This window comes from Rhipicephalus microplus, chromosome X, assembly GCF_043290135.1.
Source record: "Rhipicephalus microplus isolate Deutch F79 chromosome X, USDA_Rmic, whole genome shotgun sequence".
In the NCBI taxonomy this organism is placed as follows: Eukaryota; Metazoa; Arthropoda; class Arachnida; order Ixodida; family Ixodidae; genus Rhipicephalus; species Rhipicephalus microplus.
Genome location: NC_134710.1, coordinates 291,094,854 through 291,106,085, shown reverse-complemented (window position 1 = coordinate 291,106,085; position 11,232 = coordinate 291,094,854).

The window sequence follows — 11,232 nt, the reverse complement described above, 5'->3', positions numbered from 1 at the left end:
GCCGCGCGTTAGGTGGCAATCACATGGCATTTTTTTTTTCAATTTCACGCACTTCAAAGGAACCTTGGAAAAAAATTAACCAGCATTGTTATCATACCGTAACTTGAATATCTCGTTATTTCTTGATAAGAGCAAGTCTTGTTTTGATATTTTTTCTCAAGAGTCAGCATATAAAAATCCATTAGGCAATCTTTAATGTTTACCGCGCTTGGCGGACCAAAAAAAAATATTCTGACGTGCTACATGCAGCTAAGAACAAATGCGCTAGCTAGAGACGCGTAGCACCGATTTCTAGCTGTTTATATGTTTGGTGCTTTCTAGCTGAAACAGGCTGTATAAAATTTGATTGAATTTCGACAGAGTAGATTCGAATTATGCACATGAGGACATGCAAGTGCTTAAAGAGATTGTTTTCTAGCCATTAACAGCTGGAAATCGGGCAACGATATAAAACTCTTATATCATTTTGGCGAGTGATTTTGAGGTAAATGTTGACGGCCGCACGCGCTGAGACTAGTGACAGATTAATGCTGTTGTGGCTGAAACAAAATGGCAAGTTTGGCCAGAGTGGCATAACTACAATGATGTTGGGGTAGAGTGTAATGGTATTCCTGTTTACTTGTAGCTGCAGCTTTAAACAATGTGCTTGTCGTCTACTTTTACTGAATTTCACGCCTTGTTTGTGCTAAAGAACAGAATATGTCTGTGGTCCGCCGGTGCGCCTGTTCTGTGCCAGATTTTTCATTCAGAATCTTGGAGAACGCCTGCGTGTGGGGATCAAGAGTAGAACGCGACAATGTAATCGGGCCTCGTGCGGATCGCCTTCCTAGCTTGCCTGGCTTTTTTTCTAGGTGCATGCCTTAACCATGCCGTAAGAAAACGAATGACTACGTGCGTAGCATTGACCATTTCGAGCTATCTTGAGCGGCTGCAAGTACAGTTGTAGAGTTCCCATTAAGCCATAATTCTTAATCAGCATAGGGCCCACTACATGTCCATAAGACAGCTGCTCCCTTTGTTGATGCTTTGCACCTGATAAAATTTGTCTCAACGCTTTCAATGATTGGTCCTTTAAAAATCACCCATTTGCTGCACTTCACTTGTTTTGAAGCCTGGCGTGATTCTATGGTGCGTTCAATTTCATCCACCACATTACACTCATTTAGTGTTTAATTCTGAAGCAGTTTCAAGCAATATCATAGCTCTGTGGCACGACACCTGCTTGCCATGCAGACGATCTAGGTTCAATTCTCGCTGAAGCCGAACATTTCAAGTACTTATTTGATTTGCATCTTTCTCAATTTCTTGGTCACGAGCAAGATAATGACCTTCCGGTCACAACCAACGGTATCGACACCGATTCCGACACCGTAATATATGCGGAATGAGCTCTATAATGCTGTTGAGTTAAAATTTTATGAAGCCATATGCAGCCCATAGATTAACGATAGGGTGGTCAGCGTTTTCAGGTACGATGGTTATTTGAGGTTTGTTGAGTTACGAGGATTATGATTCACTACAATGATGAGCTACTTGGGTGTATGCGGCTGCACTGAACGACAGCTACTGCCGTTTGAATCGCCACACTCAATGCTAGTCAAGCGTGGCATAGCAAACCTATGCTTTCACAATGCCCTGATATGACTGAATTGATATGTGGGGATTACCGTCCCAAAAGCACTATATGATTATGATAGACGCCGTAGTGGAGGGCTCCGGAAATTTCTACCACCTGGGGTTCTTTAACGTGCACCCAAATCTGAGCACACGGGCCTGCAACATTCCTGCCTCCATCGGAAATGCAGCCGCCGCAGCCGGGACTCAATCCCGCGACCTGCGGGTCAGCAACCCGGTACCTTAGCCACTAGACCACCGCGGCGGGGCTTTCACAAGAACCTACACTGCAAAAATATTTTCCCTTGATTACGTAAAAAGACGTAGGGTAACATGCTGCCAACCACTTCTGTAAAAAGAAAATAGTACGTAGAACACATAGAACGTACAGCCCATTAACCTTTCTCGTAGATCTCCGCAATGAAGAAATAAAGTTGCGGCTGCTAGAGACCAACACCTGCTCCGTACGGCTATTTCTCACGCATTATTGACAATACTATTGCTACATGTCCGTAAATAACAAAGGTGTTTCCATTAGGTTCAACATAAGGCATACGTAATCAGCAGACCTTTCTTCTGCAAGTACAAGGTCATTCAAAATTTCCCAGGCCACTATTCCAACTAATCCTGTGGCAACGACAGCTAGGAACTTTTTACTACTCCTGCACATGCTAAAAAATTCACGAAGTGAATTCAAATGTTTAAAAACCAATAAGGACAAGTTTCCTATTTACTTGAATGGAATTTTATTTTGCCATGATCAAAAAACTAAATATAGCACAGACATGCTACAAATTGTGTGAATAAAAATTGTCGACAAATTTATTTTATTCTGACGGCTTTGTATCTGGAATTTAAAATACGAAAAAGGAATATCATAACTTCAGATACCCAAAGCACCTGTGTTGTTTCCCTATTGTAACAGTATCGTGCAGACTTCTTTTCTGAAGAAGAGGAAAAACATTTTGTCAGCACAACCACACCAGGCGAGTACAGAGCGAGAAAACAGTGCGAGCACAATTAATTTATTCATTTCAAGACTCCTAATAGGACGTGTTAGAGGCACTGGCTTGCAGCACAAAAATGAATAATCACACATAATAAATAAAAATACGTATCACACAGAATGAAATGGCTGAAAGCCCAAGCAACTTCATAAACACACCAAAATATTGGCTAACAATATTAGTTGAGGCAAAAGGAGCGAAGGAGTAATTCAATGTATTAAACAATACGATTAAGTTTATGCCATGCGAAATCACTCAGCGTTTTTTTGACCATCACGAGTATGGCGGAAAAATTTTTCACGTTTCTTGAAGTCGGAAAATTGTCCTGGTCATCTAATTCTGTTGACAAAAATTTTGCTCCCTAGTTATGAGGGCCTGTAGTATGGCATCGACTGAGCTAAATGTCGTCAAACAACAATTTTTTTCAAAGGTCGTTTTGAAATGCACTCAATAAATGGCATTTCCCGCTAGGTAATGAAGTGATCCAACTAAAAATAATGACTTACTTATGTATATCAATTCTTGGGGAGCTTTTCCCACAAGCAATATTGAATAATGTTGCCAGGTTTGGGATTTTTTTGGTAACATGGCAAATTCCAAGGACACAAATAAAATATGTGCTGGTGACTTTCTGACATGCTACAAATTAAAAATAATTTACACATTGAAGTTTAGCAGATAGTCTAAAAAATTCTGAATTTAACTTTTTTTGGGGGGAAAAGCTCTCTATTTAGCATCAAAAAGCTTGCCTTGGTAGTCGGACAAAAAATATGCACATTTCATTTTGAAGCTCTACGTACTACCTCAATATAGGTGAAGTTACTAAAGGGTATTGTTTTTTAAACTCGAGAAGTATTTTTTTTTGAAATTATGCATCTCCACCAGCTTTATCCCTACTCAACTCAAGCGGCATGAAGCACTTACAAGGGCGATTTTCAACAGACTTCCACAGACCTGAGGTGCACACAGCAAGCCTGATGCGGAGCAATTGAAATTGGAATGGGGCTATCATCTTCATTCCACTGCCAATAGAGGTGCACTACAATGAATGTCGCTAGAGTGTGGAGACCAGTAGCGTAGCAAAAACATATTTTTCGCGTGGGCGTGGTGTGTGAGGGGAACGCGACTTCGGTCATACTTTATGTACATTCTTGTGTGTTTGTATGTGTGCATGTAGGTATGCACATGCAGAACTAAGAAAATCGCAGCATATATACTAACTGAATGATGATGTGTGCGGTGAAGCTTCAGAGGGTTTTATTGGTAACCGTGAATCCGTCTGGGTGTCTGTCGCTCACACTAGTGCATTCTGCTGAGTCATCGATAAACTAGGCGGTCACGAACCGGTCACAGTCGAACGACAATCTACGGCTTTAGGATAAAAAATACCTGGACTGTGCTAGGGGGGATGGGGAATTAAGCAGCTCCTCCTGCCTTTTTGGCTACACCACTGGTGATGACTCCCAGATGAGCCATCAAGCCGTTAAAAAGTATACAGTACGCAATTATCCTTTACACAAAACATAAACGAGACTATCGCCTTGGCTACCAGTTCTTATTTAAAGTTTTTTTTTTTTTTGCTTCTGTATTCATAAGACAGGCTTTGGGTCTCAGGGAGCTTTCCTGAAAGCCAGAAAAATAAGAAACGGTTCTTTTAGGATAGCGTTTATCAGTGTACTGTATCAATGCTACTTGCATGCTATAAGACATATGTACTGAATATGACTAAATATTTTTATTAAGTGTATAAAACACACCTACTGCATTTGGAGAACTCCCCAGGAAAGCAGGATGTCTGATTTTATACCTATAAAGCTGCATGGCTCACCTAGAAGTCACCACACTGAACCCAGTCCCTGTTGCACCCCTCCATTGGCAATGGAATCCAGACGATCCCCCTATTCGCATTTCAATTTTTCTGTAGAGAGCACCAAATTCACTCTCTGTATTCCAGGTCAGTGGGATTCTGCTGAAAATTGTCCTTGCGAGTGTGTCATGTCACTCGAGTTACGTAGGCGAAAAGCTGGTGCAGATACATATTTCAAAAAAATATTTTTTGAATTTAAAAATAATACCCTCAAGTAATTTCACCTATAATTAGCTTGTCCAAAAAGCTTTAACATGAAATTTTGTGCATATTTATAGTCCGACCACCAAGACAAGCTTTTGATGCTGAATGTCGAGGTTTTTCTAAACAAAGTGAGACTCAATTTTTTTCAGAGTATCTGCTACAACATCAGTGCCTAAATTATTGATGCCTAAATTAGTGATGGCCAAAGCACATATACTTGAGAGTGTGCAAAAAAGGCAGCCCTTCGGTGAATGTAAAAGCTTCTGCTGAAATGAATTGTGACATTCGTTTCCAATTGAAAAAATAATTGATTCTATTTTATAATATCAAGATATCAACCTGGTTTCCAAGTGAAAAAATGAATCTATTCTATTTGATTAACAACAGTAAGTATCAACTCTGTCCATTTTAAGTGGAAGTGACATCAACGATAGTAAGTAGCTCTCACCCTGCAAACTTCAAACAGAACTGAAGAAGAGAACACAGCTTCTTAATGAAGCTTCACCTTAAAAGAATCAACTACCTTCATGATAAGTGCCCCACTACGGTTTAAATGTTTTTTTTTTCACTTTTCCAATCTTTGACAAGCAGTTTTCAACTGCAGATAACAACAGCCATATAATCTGCAGAGGCTTCAATAAATGCCAGTAGCTAGCAGTGTCTTCATATTCCCTTTTTTTTTTTCATCCGTGCATCTAAACTTTGTTGCAACTACTTGACATGCATTGTCACTTCAATACAGCTGTATTGGTTCATGATTAAACATATACTTTTTTTTCTTATTTCAATTGATCCTTTTCCTAATTGTGGTGTTCTTGCCACTTCCAAATTTTATCGTACAGGTAATGGGTTGCTGCATGCATAGGCGTCACTTACCAGTGCTGCATAAGCACACTATTCGAACTATCACAAGATAGCTGCATATGGTTAAATGCACCATAGCATGGTTTGGATCTCTCGTTTACTCATGCAGGCTAATACTAGATAGTAAACTATTAAAGTAAGCACGGACAAAACTCATATGTTGTCTAAATGTTCCTCATGCCTGCACAGCTAGTACTCACCACTAGGACGCATTGCTTCAAGGTATAAACACGGGCAAGGACACAGTCCAGGAACCACATCAAAAACGTTTTTATCTCCTAAAATAAAAAGCGATTTGATCACTTTCTTTGACAGTAACCAATGAAGGGTACTACTAAATGTGATATTTACCATATTTTTTTACTAGGACCACCTCAATTCTAAATTTACAACCAAACATTCACAAAAACCAATATCTTTGCAACTTTTCCACCAGCTGTAAATATTATTTTGCACTGTACACATATAAAGCTATTTCTGCCTACCGAAAAAAAATTGATAATCAGCTAATACGAACTATCATATTTCACTAAATGATATCTCCCTGACAAAAAAAAAATCCCCAATATGCCCCATATTCTTCATATACTAAAAATCCCACCATTGTTCTACACAGAAAATCTATTCCTAACTGGATTGGGGATTAAGACATGTTCAAATAAAATTCCTGTGATTTGACGTCCCAAAACCACGATATTATTATGAAGGACACCGTGGTGGAGGCCTCCGGAAATTTTCACAATTAGGTCATCTTTGTCGTGCACTGACATCGCTTAATACACGAGCATTTACCATTACCCCCCCCCCCCCATCAAAACGCGACTATATAACACGGCCGGCATCGAACGCGCGGTCAGCAGCCGACCACCATAGCCACAATACCACCGCGGCAAACGAAGCAAAAATTCTTTTATTATTTTTAAAAACGCGTTTTACGAGTAGTGGTTTCTGGCTTTCTGGAAGAATTCACATGCCGCTTTACATTTCCTGGGTTAAAGTTCTCTCTGGTTATTCGCACCTCGGTGCTACCTGCATTCAGCCACCTTTTATTAGACAACGCGGAGAAGATTCAGCCCAACGGGGAGAACACGCGTGTAGGCAGCAGCGCACCAACAGCGTAAACAAAACGCCACCAGCAGATAGGGAGGCGCACACATTAAACGGCTGCACTACAGCGTTGATATAGCCACTGTAGCGTTGACAAGCCCGAACGCTGTTGGCATAGAGTAATGCAACTGCTGTGGACAAGTAATCCGAGGGCAATGAAAATGAATGAAAATGTAACGCTCGATACGTAAACACAACCAACACAATCAATCGGCAATTTCCGTAAATGCTGTAGTTTCTGCTCTCAGTACGCACTCCATCTCAGAAAAAGCATGCATGGTACAAACGTCTGATGTATTCATGATATTCGCGAAGTGGTGAAGTCTGTGATTCTTAAACGTGTCCTGTATCCTTGGTGTTGGCGAAGGCGTCGAGTGTGTTTATTTTCTGGACACTATGTCGGACTCGCTCGCTGGATTCCGAGCCAACCGGTTGTGCCCTCGCCATATCCGACGTCAGCGTAGCTCTGGCCGACTGGGCTGGCCCTACGTCATCTCCTGACGCCGATCTCCGACAAGAGCGTAGCTCTGACCTACTGAACTTGCTCTACGCCTTCTCCTGACGCCGACAAGAGCTCTCGCAAGTGGTGCCCCGTCCTCGGACTCCTGTGACCGTGTTTCCATCTTTCCTATCTCTCCTATCCCCTCATATGTCCTCGCTGGCTGTCCTAGCGCATCTCTCTCTATATATATACCTTTAATACTATCCTTTTAATCCCTCCTCACCCCATCCCTTGTGAGCTACTGTTGAGGTGTCGTACCCTAATGCAGACAGTTACGGGGCTCACTTTTCTTTTCCATCTTTATTATAACCACTCACCCCTTCCCCCCCCCCCCCCCCATACACTATGTCCGCTCTTCTGTCCGTAAATGCGCGAAATTTTTTTGCAGTCTAGAGACTTGTGCTTTCCTGTGCTTTCACAATGCCCTCAAGAGAAGCAACACTATTTAATGGAATAAAGCTTTAATGAGCAATTGCCAAAAGGCTTCCTGGACATCATCCTAAAGGCTGTAACCAAAACGAAATTGAATAAATAAAAAAAAAATAAACAGGTGGCATGTCACGTGCCTGGGAAGGAAAATAGGAGGAAAGGAACGGCAGAGTGGTTAACCAGCCTATAGGCAGCCGGTTTGCTACCCACGTGCCTGGGAAAATAGTCGAAGGACATAGGGCAAGCAGAAGCATTTCCTTAAATCCACAAGATTCCCCATAATGTTGAAAAGCTGCATCAAGGCATGCTCTACGAGCTCTGTTCTCGGCGCCATGCTAACATAGAAGACCGAAACTCAAAGGGCACTTGCACCACTCGCCCTTGCACTATACTCATTGACTGCATCACAAATATGTGCGCATAAGACTTTCCTGGGGTGGAGAAAGAAAAAGATTATAATAAAGGTAGGGACGTTAACTAGACACTGTGGTAGAGTATAAGTAGAGTAGACGGGGCCTTGAGTAAGTCAGGCCCGCAACCAAGAATTTTTTTCGGTTTTTTCGGAGCGGGGGGAGGGAGGACAACAGTTGAAGGCCTTGAAAAACCATTTTTTTTATTGTTTGCCCTCAGTAGAAAACCTTTTTCTATCCACATTGCTGGCGGGAGGGGCTACGGGCCCTGTGTCAACACTCGCTTGAAAGAACATGATGCATCTGTCACCACAGGAGGAGTGGCTAACTTGCCTGCTGATTGCAAGACTTGTGTTTGCCCACTCATTTTAACCCTTTATGGGACACAATGAGAAAAAACACGATCAATTCATTTTGTCTGTATAAAACTGATGGTTACTACATCACTATGTGACATATAAAATTTTAGTTTCGTCAGTGCAAAGGGGGACTCAAAAAAAGTGGGACGCATATGTCCCACTGGTTGTTCAGACAACCAGAGAATGTGGGACAATATGGTCCCAGTAACCACATTCGACAGGGCTGTTGGCAATAAAAAAAATGTGGGTACTAAATTTATTCAAAATTGCACTCTTGCAAACAGCAACGTCTGGCTGTATGAAAACCTTCACTTTCCATTATGAAAAGGCAGGAAACATGTAGCACACAACGGCACGTTGCAGACTTTGCATACAAGTGCCGTCCTAATTTCCTTCGCCTTGATAGAACACTACCTGCACCGTTTACGTCCGGTTGTCTTCACAGGGTGGTGGTCACCTTTGTGAAATCTGATTTCTCCAGGAACGCCCACCATCTTCTGTCCAGACTGACGTCCACGCTTCTTGTGCTGAAAAGCGGGAATGGCCGTCTTTTTCCTGAAGCTCTGACCGCTGATAAGCTCCCTTCCAAGGGTAAGACAAAACCACAAGTATTCGTTTGGTGTGAAGTGGCAATGCTGAATGAAAGCGTTGACTACAGCTGCATCTAAGAGGTAATAGAAGAGTCTGTACCAACCCTTTTTCGACCTACGGTCGCACATATATGCGTTACGCTTTTGGTCGAATCGGTCGACACCCCCCATGAACTTATTGTAGTCAGAGACTACTTTGGGGCATGTCACGCCCACCTTGGCTCCATTAGAAAGCATCCGGTTCACTTCAACCACCTCAGATGGATCATGGAAGTTTGACAGCATCGTCACATTTCGGTTGTCACGCCACTGGTACGCCGTCAATTGGCCCTTTGATCGCCAAACATAGTCCCCTCTCTTCAATTTCCGGTCCACTTTGATTTCATGAGGTAAATTCTTCCTATTTGTTCTAACCGTGCCTGCTGCCATAATTTGTTTTTCTGAAAGCTCTTCCATGAGCTTGGTCGTAGTGAAGAAGTTATCAAAGTAGAGCGTACTGTCTTCGTCAACATTGTTGCAAAGAGAAAGAACGACATGTTCTCCAAGTGTACGACCAGCCTCTCTTTCTGCAGACTTCCCTTCATATATTTGAAACTCGCAGAGGTAGCCAGTCACAGAGTCCGCTCTACACCATACCTTGTACCCGCGTTTGATTGGTTTCATGGGGGCATACTGTTTCAAAGCCGATCGTCCTTTGAAACGCACCATACTTTCGTCAATTGCCTGGTGGCCAGAAGGCTTGTACTCTTGAAGAAACTTTTTGTTCAAGGTGTCCACAAGAGGTCGTATTTTGGCCAGTCTATCAAAACCCTCTTCACCTTTACTTTTTATCTTATCATTGTCGTAAAAGTGCAGTGAGTTCATAATGGCCTGAAACCTCTTGATTGTCATCACACTGGATATCTCCTTCACATTGAAAAAGCTGTCGCTACTCCAGTAGAGGTACAGATGGTGCACAGGATTTACGCTCATCAAAATAAGAATGCCCAAATAGGCTTTCAGTTCACCTTTTGTTAGATCGTGCCACCCTCTTCGAGCCTCCTGCCTGGCATAGCGGTTTGTTTCAAGCACGATCATTTCAAGTACATCATCATTGAAGTACAGGCTGAATGACTCGGATGGTGTACAAGATGAGGACAACTTGCTTGAATACTGCGGTTCCAGGCTACTCACAGAGCGATTGTTGAGAACCGGAAGAGCTGTAGACCACAAAGCGGTTCCTTCCGAGGCAACATCTCGGCTGTCAGAGTTATCCGATTGGACTGGCTCAGGACTTCTCGGGCGTCTTTTCTTTTTTTGGGCTTCTTCCTGACGTACGATGATCGCCTCCTTCTTCCTGTGCTTGTGGATGGCTGATCAAGCACGTTGTCATCTGAGTCACTTTCCTCGACCGGAGCCAGCGCGGGCACAACTTCATTCTCACTGTCTGCAAGTTCACTCTCGATGTCGCTTTCTCGAGGATCATCTGGAAGCCTGAACAGAAGCTCAACCGCTTCTTCAACTGATAGCGACCTCCCTGGAAGGAAAAGAGAATGCAATAGCGCGCTAAAATTCCGACGTAAGCGAGAAGAAAATTAGGCCTAGGAAATTTCGCCAGCTCTGAGTTGCGTCACTCATGTTGCACAACTTTCCGGGTAGCCAGTACGACAATAAAATCAGAAAACATAACACAGTGATTCTATATAGAAACCCACACGAGAAATAAAACTTTCACACTTACTTGTCATTGTGTATTTAGTGCACGTCGACTCAAAATACCCGCGAAACTGAGCGCGGTAAACGAATTCGGAACGCTTCGAATGAAACGTTATATTGTGCTGCCCCCTAGAGCTTCGTAGAAAATAATGTTTAAAAACGTTTGGTTAGACACTCACCAGATGGCGATAGCAGTCTCAACTAAACAGCGGCGGTGGTTTTGGTGTGGCGCGGCTTTTAAACTGCAGTCAAAAAGTGGGTTGTAAATGTCCCACTGTCCCATAAAGGGTTAAAAGGGTCCTGCAACACGTTTTGAGCATGGTTAGAAAACGCTGCCGAACAGTAGTAGAGGCTCCGGACAACACACGAGCCCATTAATATAACACATCACGCGGCCTGGAATTCACAATAAATTATCAAAGTCAGCTAAAAATTGCTTTCTCTTCTTTCGCGCAATTAGGTAGCGTACCCAAAATCTCTGCGTAGTAAACCGAAAGCCACGATCGGTTTATGTTATAACAGCTTAAAACAGCCCCATATTACTGCTATTTATGTCTTATTTTATGTATAATAGGTAAATATTC